The following is a 9,398-nucleotide window of genomic DNA, read 5'->3' as shown; positions in this document are numbered from 1 at the left end:
ATACTAAAATATTAAATTAATTAATTAATTAACAATGATATTTGATTAGATGAGTTAATAATCATTCTGCCATAACTTTAACAACTTTCTCTGCATAACAAATGCCATATTAGTTCGAGTAGAGTAACTATTAGGAACATGTTAGCATCTCTTATATGGCTCGAAAACAGTATAGAAATATATTGAATATGAGCTTGCATTCGCATCAGCTGGTTTGCCCGAGAGGTTAAGGGGGAAGACTTAAGATCTTCTGTACATAAGTACGCATGGGTTCGAACCCCATAGCCAGCACCACCTTTTTTTCTTTTTCTTTTTTAAGAATGTATTTTTCATGTGAATTAAATGTGTTTAGAAGAAGTAAATTATTCTCTAAACATTTATTTTAAAATTAAATCTCGGAGATCTAGAAGATATCTTTCTAGGATCAAATTCCACAGCCAATTCCTTAGAATATATATCTTTCTAGGATAAAATTCCACCTTTTTAAGGATGTTTATCATAAATACAATTCAGAGCCACCTAATTGTGCTGAAACTATGGAATTTCAATTTTTAAAAACTAAAAAGAAACCTCGCGACAAATAAAATTAAAATAAGATAACCAAATCTAAGCCACTTACCCCAACACCTTATTTGAAAAAGCTCACATAAAATCCATCACAAGGACAGGGGCCATTTAGAAAAATGGAGTTTTTAAAAATTTTGGATTTTTTTTTGTTTAAAATTAATTTTATATATATATATTTTTAAATTGTTTTGATATATTAATATAAAAATAAATTTTCAAAAATAAATAATTTTAATATATCTTAAAACAAAGAAATATTTTAAAAAAATCATTCTGTCGCTGTCAAATACCCGAAATGAATGTCGGTGTCACCGCGTACAGCTAAGAAACACCCATTTTCTCTCTTTTAAATATTCCTTCCTGCATAAGACCGCCGGATATGCGCCATGTGGCATGTGCCCAGACACAAATCTCGCTCGTCAGAACAAAAGTAATAATCTCAAAAGATCAAACAAAAATCATTGCTTTTTTCTTCATCTTAACGATCATGAGATTTTCCCACCAGTTTTCGTAACAAGAAAATTAGTTATTTTTTATTAAATTCAAATTTATACACTTTTTTAGCATATTCTTTTGAATTCAAAACTAAATTAATAAATAACATGAGAGGATATAAAACAACTGAATTAATGTAACAAGATTTATAAAATATACTACTCGATCAGTAATTTTTTTTATTAACATGGTGTTCGGTTCAGTTTGCGTGCATCTCGACTAATCTCACGGATCCTGAAATTAACGACCATGTAAGCCTCCAGTAGCTATCATATTAGCAACCACAGGGATCAAACCTAAAACTATATAGGATGTAAACTTTTTAATCCTAAATTTTTACCATTAGACCATCTACTATATGGTTATACTGAATCAATACCATTATTCTCATGAAGATACAGTCACATATCAATTATGGACTGTTATTATATATTGAATCACGTAATAAAATCGATATCATATATTTAACACCCGTTTTGGATAATATATGAAAGTTTTTGTATCATACATTGAATAATTATCATTGTAACCAAAACTAAAAAATTGAAGGTCGGCCTATGTACAGTGAACCTCTCAGCCCATTTCCTTTTTTTAAAATTTTTTATTTTTTTAATTGCATCATTTTATGGTCTAATTATATAAAATTAATATCTAAATTAAAACACGGAGAAAATACATGGTTCGTCTCAAATTTATAATAATTTTTATTTTGATTTAAAAATTTATTTTATTCATTTTTTATTTCATGAGTTAGAGAGAAGATAAAGAAAATTGTTACAAAACGATAAAAGATAAAAAAGATGGTTGGTTGTTGTGATACCAATAACAAAAATGATTAAAGCCCTCACATGCTAGAACACTCGGATCCCCGTGCCTAGCTTAATTTAAAAAAAACACTTTAAAATTGGATTTTTTATGAGTTTTTTATTATTTTTTTAATTTTATTATTTAATATTGAGTTGATTTTAAATTAATCTTTATTTTTTTATTATTTAATTAAATTAAAAAATATTATTGAACTCATTGAATTTCATAACCCAAATCATGAGTTTGACAAACTAATTCAGGTTGATCAAAATTGATCTAATACATCATTATCTAAATATTGTTTTTTTTTAATAATTTCTTTATAGTCAGTATCACTAACTTTTTTTATTTGTAATTTTACAATGAGTTTTTTCTTTATTTCTCAAACTTAGTGACAGAAAAATAAAGAAAATAAATTTTTAAATTAAAATAAAAATCATAAAAAGTTTGAAATTAGCCATTATTTTTATGTGTTTTACATTGTAGTCATTTGTTTTTTAATTTTATTTTTCTACTACAATTTAAAATTTTATTTTATGAAACTGGATTATAAAAATTTTAAATAAAAAAAATTGTGGATAATTTTATTTAAAAAAAAAAACAGCTTCACCCATTCATGTCTATTTTATTAATCACTCTAATAGCATAGAAAATTTATGCATTCCGTGGGCGTTGTCCTATGGGAGAAAGTAAAAATGAACATATAGTTTAGATCCATCGCCGACAAATGACGGCACAGGGACCCACGATCCATATCCGGTCCCACTAGACCGTGCACATGAGAACTAGAATACTCTGAATTTGTACAGAAGAAGAACCCAAACGTGGAGGTCACTGGATCTCTCTCACTCTCTGCCTTGCGTCCTTGCAGTAGCGGTGGTTTTTAACTTTTTTTTAATTAGGAGATCCAGAGCCCAATCACGTCTTCACATGGATATCTTGGGACCGATCATGCTGTGGCGTAGCGTAAGTAGATACCACGTGAATGACTGTGTTTTTTTGCTTTAAAAATGTTTTTTTTTAATTATTTTTTATTTGTTTCAAATTATTTTTTTATTTTTTAAATTTTTTTAATATGCTGATATAAAGATAATTTTTTTAAAAAATTATTATTTCAATATATTTCTAAATAAAAAATATTTTAAAAAATAATAGCTTACATAATATTAAAATCCTCCAAATATTGACAAATTGGAAAAGGGTGTGCGTGGGAATCAGTAGATTAAAACCCTTACAAATCTTTGTATATGCTATATATACAATTTGATACAACTAATTTATTATATTCATTATTAAGTAAAATACTAGATCCAATAGGTTTTTTTATTGTAGTCTATCCACGGTCAAAAATGTCTAGAGCTATAATAAAATTTTCCTTTTACCATTCATTCTTTAATTTTTAAAGTTTCACTTGAGAAAGATATCTTTACACACAACTAATTTGTTATTTTTGATTTGTTTTGAGGGAGCACTATCAAGGGCTTGATTATAATTTCATAAGGGATTTTTTTGTTATTGTTCTTTGGTTATAAGAATATTTTTTATTTTGTGCATATATATATATAAAAATCTGAGCGAGCAAACTTGAGCGAGCATGTCAAATCTGCAGCTCGGATCATGATATTGGGGAAAAACAATAAAAAACAAATAAAAAAATAATAAAGCTAAATTTTTAATAATTCCAATGACGAAGAATGGAATCGAAAAGAAAAAAAATCAACTAACAAAAGAACAAGAAAAGAAACACCACCAAATCAGCAAGCCCGCCAAACTCCACGACTTGAATCATGCGAATGAGATAGTCTGATAGAAGGAAAACCAAGAAAAAACACAAATATCAAATGTTGAAGGGTGAAATAATTTTTTTTTTAAATGACAAAAAAAAACTCGAATCAATCCAAGCTAACGTATTAGACCTGCAACATAGATGATGGTCAGGATAACCGAAAAGAAATGAAATTGAAGAAAATCATGAAACCCTATTAAAAACAAAATACCGATTTAAAAATATACAGTGTGGAAGGATGAAATTAAAAAAGAAAATCAGTGAAAAAAATCTAAAAAAAAAGAACAATGTTAACGCAGGTTAAGTTTTTGAATCCGCAACTTGGTTCATGAAACTACAATCACCCCCATTGAGAAAAAACATGAAGGTCAAATTCCAACAACATCCATGCTGATTGATGAAACTGAAAAAAAAATTACAAAAGAATATAAAATAAAAAATAGTAATAAAAAGAATGAAGATCAAAGATACTAAAATAAATGAGATGATATTTTACATCTTTGAATTGAAGGATGGAATTGAAAAAAAATATTCACAAAAGGATAAAAAACTAATTAAAAGAGTGAGAATCAAATTTGAAAAAAAATAAAAGGATAATTTACTATTTTTTAATTGAATGATGAAATTGAAAATAATTTTAATTTTAGAAAAGGATTAATAAAAAAAATTAATAATCAAAAAAATAAGAATCAGATTCTAAATAAAAATATAATTAGGGGACAACTCTCGATATTGAAATAGCTAGTGCGAATTTCAGGGAAAAAAAAAAGATGAAAATAAAAAAGAAAGGATGGTCGACGATAGACCATTGTGAATGCCCCACGTGGAAAAGAACGACGCGCCATATTTAAAGACACCGTGGAAGCTGAATTTGGGCACTGATGGAGGCATCAAATGCCGCCAAAGCGTTGCGCACTTGCATGTCAACTACAACCCTCATATATTTTTTGTAAATCCAATTTAGTTCTTGAATTCTTAATTGTTCTAAATCAATAAAATTCAAACATATTTTCATAAATTAAGTATCAATCGAGTATCAAACCTTTCCCTTGACATTGAAAACCGTTGTATCTAGGCAATCAAAATAAATAATTAATTCGGTTCCAAAAAAAAAAAATTAGGAGAATCAAATTAAAAAAAAAGAAGAATAGGCACCAAAAAAATTAAAAAAGACAAAAATAGTTTCCTTAACCATCCAACCCAGCCTTGAAATATTTTCCTGACACCTCGAGGTCCTTATCGGTAGATAGACAAAACAACCCGTAAAGCCCATATTCATATAATTGCAATGTCAAAGAGCTAAATTAAAAAAAAAAAGAAATTGAAGCACCAAATATATAAAAAATTAAAGGATAAAAAAAATTACTGCAGAATATTACTGTAGTCACAGTGTTTACCGAGGAGATGTACAGTAATTCCTCCTGCAGTTTTAAGTTTTAATTTTCCTGTAAGGTAATGCTTGATAGTAGGAGATATCTAGAAATGAGAGTTGTTCGAAGAAAAGGAAAAGCCCATTGATTCTCTCTTGTTTATGCTTTTAGTCCAGAGGGGATCCAGCCCATATAAGCTTTACATGTCTAGAAATGAGGGTTGTTCTTGAAAAACCTTCTACTCTCGAAGTTGAAGCAGCCCAGCCCTAATAACGCTGTCTAATCCTATGGTTCGAACATTTAATGGCCAATTGTTGTCGATTACTAATCAAAATATTTCACCAACAAAAAAAAAAATCATCAAAATATAACATTTCGGTATTCGTTTGATCATACAATCCTTTCCATTTGCTCCTTTTTTTTTACCAAATTTTGAGCATGGCTGAGTGGTTGGATGTTTCTTCATTCGTATGGAATGGCGTACTTAAAACTAAGATACAAACACCACTTTTTTTTTTTTACATACATGTTATATTAATTAAAAATAGGAGAATTATCCTCCTCCTCCTCTTTAATTTCCTCTCTTTAAGCATACAGGAGAATGGTTTAAGCTCTCTGAATTTTTTTTGCACAAATAGCTGAAACAAAGGCTAGAACAATACCGCTAAAGCTTATAATGGATTATTGCTGAAGGTGTTCATCATCTTTGTTTTAAGGCTTGAAGGAGTTCTATTTGTGTGCAGAGTATCTATGCTGATCAAAGCTTATATGCAAAGATGAGGAAAGGAGGATATTATTGTAGGTTTAGGGGAAGACATCTTTTCCTCTCCTTAATCACTCTCAATCTCTCATTATTACATATATTGTCCTTCGGACGGGAGAAAAACAAGCCATTCTATTTTCACATGTAAGGAGCTTTTTTTCTTGGATTTCTTGCAGATACCATAAACAGTAAAGAAGAGCTTGAAAGTTTTGGTCATGAAGTAACTAAATTTTCAACTTCTTTCCCTCCACAAATAAATGAAAACACTGGGGCTAAATGGGCTCCTTCCAATGCAGAAGGTAATCAAAAGTTCCCCTGATACAGTTGCAATTTGCAAGCATATCAAAAGTGCTTCTCCTGTTTGCTCCATCCATGAAATCTTTTTTATATGCTTCTCCTTTACACAGTTTGTAACTTTGCCAGGGGTAGATGGGTTGTGGACAGCAGGTGGCCTTTGTATTCCGGTAAGAAGTGCAGACGTTGGTTGTCAGGAATGTGGGCTTGTAGACTGACAACCCGAACGGATATTTCTTATGAGGGATATCGGTGGCAGCCAGAAAATTGTACCATGCCAGAGTTTGAGCGGACTGCTTTCTTGAGAAGGTAGGCTTGTCTGGCTATTTTAATCAGATATAAATTCTCCATCAGTTTCCTCGGACAAGTTCATATGCGGTTTTGTATTTGTACAAGTTCCTAACCATAGTTTTCGAGCGAGTACTTGCTGAAATATTTGTCATTGATATCAGATACTTACAATTGAATTTATCCACTTATACCCTTCAATAGCCGGCTGTTTAGAAACGACTTCTAATGTTCAGTTCTCTAAATATGTCTGTTACCTTTCAGAATGCAGCACAAAACAACTGCTTTCATAGGAGATTCAATAGGAAGGCAGCAATTCCAATCTTTGATGTGCATGGCCACTGGAGGAGAAGACAGTTCTGAAGTTGAAAATGTTGGTGAAGCGTATGGACTTATCAAACTTCCTGAAGCAACTCGGCCTAATAACTTTGCTTACAGGTTCACAAACACCAACACCAACACCACCATTCTATATTACTGGTCATCAAGCCTTTCAGATTTAGAGCCCTTAAATAAGGCGAATCCAGACTCCAAGATTGCAATGCGTTTGGACCGTCCGCCAGCTTTCATGAGACAATTCCTCCATCAGTTGGATGTTTTAGTTATCAATACAGGAAATCACTGAAGCAAAGGAAAGTTCAAGAAAAATCGGTGGCTGATTTACATAAATGGAAAGGTTAATGAAGATAGAAAATCTAGCAAGAATCCCAGTTGCCAAGAACTTTACAGTTCATAGCATTGTTCAGTGGCTTGATTCACAAACTTCCATGCACCCTCGACTTAAAGTTTTCTCCAGGACTATTTCTCCGCGACATTTCAGTAATGGAGAATGGAATACTGGAGGAAACTGTGAGAAGGGTCAAGTGATGGAGAAGTTGAAAGTGCTGTTAATGGTACGAGAGTGCAAATCTTGGACATAACTGCTCTCTCGAAATTGAGAGACGAAGGCCACATAGCCCGTTACAATATGAAGGCAAAGAAAGGACTGCTTGCATGCATTGGTGTTTTCCTGGAATCCCAGATACACATGGAACGAACTTCTTGTTGAACAAATCTAGTTTTAATGCAATCTTAAATACATCCTAAATCCTATCTCTTAGTTGCAAGATAACAAAATCATTAATTTATGTAGATTCTGTGTTCTAGGAGTTGGGAGTTCCAGCTATAATTTTATGTTGGGAGAATTAATGTAATCATACAGCTTCTCAATTGAAAGCTGAAAGAATGGTAGCAGGTGGGATTGCCACAATTGAAACCTTTTTCTTTATTCTTGCTGTTCAAACTTCACGTTCTAGTGTGTGTTGCCGCCATTGACAATAACTCTTCGTTAATTTATAACAGTTTTTCATATTTTTAAAATATTTTTGTTTCATTGCAAATGGAATGTCATCATCGTTAATATACAAAAACAAAGCAGTAGCCCGAAACCTAGTTCGACGACAATGGTATACTGAAACTAGTTCTATGTATTAAAAATGATTCTTCTTCTTCTTCTTCTTCTTCTTCTTCTTCTTCTTTTATTATAAAACAAAAATCCAACTTGGAAGTTGCCAAATTGTACCAGTACAACAAGGATAAAAAGCTAAATGATATATAATATTTAAACAAACAAATAAATATATGAGGTGGAAAATAGCTTATTGCACTAACAAGGAGCCAAGTGTTATTCACTGGTTCAAAATTAATTAAGCCTTCTACCTCACGTTGTTTTTTTGGTGATAGACTAATGAATGGACTGAATCTTCTGATTGCAAATACATTTTTTTTATATAATGAGGATATTCTTGAATTAACTTGGGCGAGACTATCCTTTTTTTTTAAAAAAAAATAATTTTAAAGACACAATATTCCAATATCATTTTGGGCATTTACAAAAAAAAAAATAATCATATATATTTCAAGGTGTTAATTAATTTTAAGCTTTGAACTCTAAAAATTAAAAAAGAAAAAAAACCCTTTTGCACAGTAAGTTAACCCCCTGAACAAAGTGGCAAGAGAAGGAAACTATATGCAAAACCTTGTTAAATGAAAACCTTATGTTGGATCACTTGCCCAAATCTCACTTTGTGTATCATCAATTACAAGAATATTGCTGCAATTAAGGATGGTGGAGTTACAGGTTGTAGTTATTTTTTAAATTTTAAAAAATTATTTTTAATATCAACACATTAAAATAAAAAAAACATTAAAAACTAATAATTTAAAACAAAAAATTTTTAAAATATAAAAACAAACCAACCTTATAAACTATTTAGTTAAGCGGGGTGGCGATTGTTTCATGTTTTCCATGCTAGCCTCAATTAAAAGGACTAATTTAGTTTAGTTTCTTTGGTTGGAATTAGCTAGTCTATACTCTCCATTCAATCCAATTTGAGAGGATATGAAGAAAATCAATTATGAGATAGAAAAATTTTAGGCTCTTTCTCCCTCTCAATGGTGTCGGCTAGCTTGTTAAAAGGGAGAGGAGATTTTTTAAATTACAACAATGCCACTCTTAAATTGTTCCGTACGTTATTTCTATCGGACACCTGACAGTTGACACTTTTTATGTACCAATTTAATTTTTTTATTTTATCCGAATTATTACACTAATAAACTGAAAATTCTCACCATAATCATAAAATCTTTTCTCATAATTTATTATTTCTAGTAAGGAATTACTCTAGGTACTTAACACGAGATTTACAATAAATGTGATGAAGATGTTGGTTGTAATTAATATGATGGAGTTAACTACGATGATAATAATATTTAAAAGATGATAATGAAAAAATAACAACTAAAATAATGGTTGCAATAGTTATAATAATGTTGTAGTATAACTATAACATTAGTCATAATAATGATAATCCTGGTGAAAATATAATAATATGGTGTTGATAATATTGATAACTTGATAATTTATAAATAAAAAAGTTTAAAATATAAAAACTAATTTTTATTATTTTCAAAAACTTTATTTAATCTTGAAATTTATTAAAAAAACGTTATGTCAAATAAAGGACCATTATGGTAGGAGGATACTCTA

The 9,398-nt window shown here is 30.3% G+C and overlaps 1 non-coding gene and 1 pseudogene across 1 annotated transcript; both read left to right on the top strand.

Moving 5' to 3' along the window:
* Positions 1 to 208: 208 nt before the first annotated feature.
* TRNAL-UAA (transfer RNA leucine (anticodon UAA)) lies at positions 209 to 291 on the top strand. Its single transcript has one exon. It is a non-coding gene; the product is annotated as a tRNA-Leu (tRNA).
* A 5,402-nt stretch (positions 292 to 5,693) lies between these two features.
* Positions 5,694 to 7,637, top strand: LOC133672449 (protein trichome birefringence-like 14; annotated as a pseudogene).
* Positions 7,638 to 9,398: the final 1,761 nt, after the last annotated feature.

This window comes from Populus nigra, chromosome 14, assembly GCF_951802175.1.
Source record: "Populus nigra chromosome 14, ddPopNigr1.1, whole genome shotgun sequence".
NCBI lineage: Eukaryota > Viridiplantae > Streptophyta > Magnoliopsida > Malpighiales > Salicaceae > Populus > Populus nigra.
The sequence above is the reverse complement of the archived record's forward strand: the minus strand, read 5'-3'. Positions and strand labels throughout refer to the sequence as shown.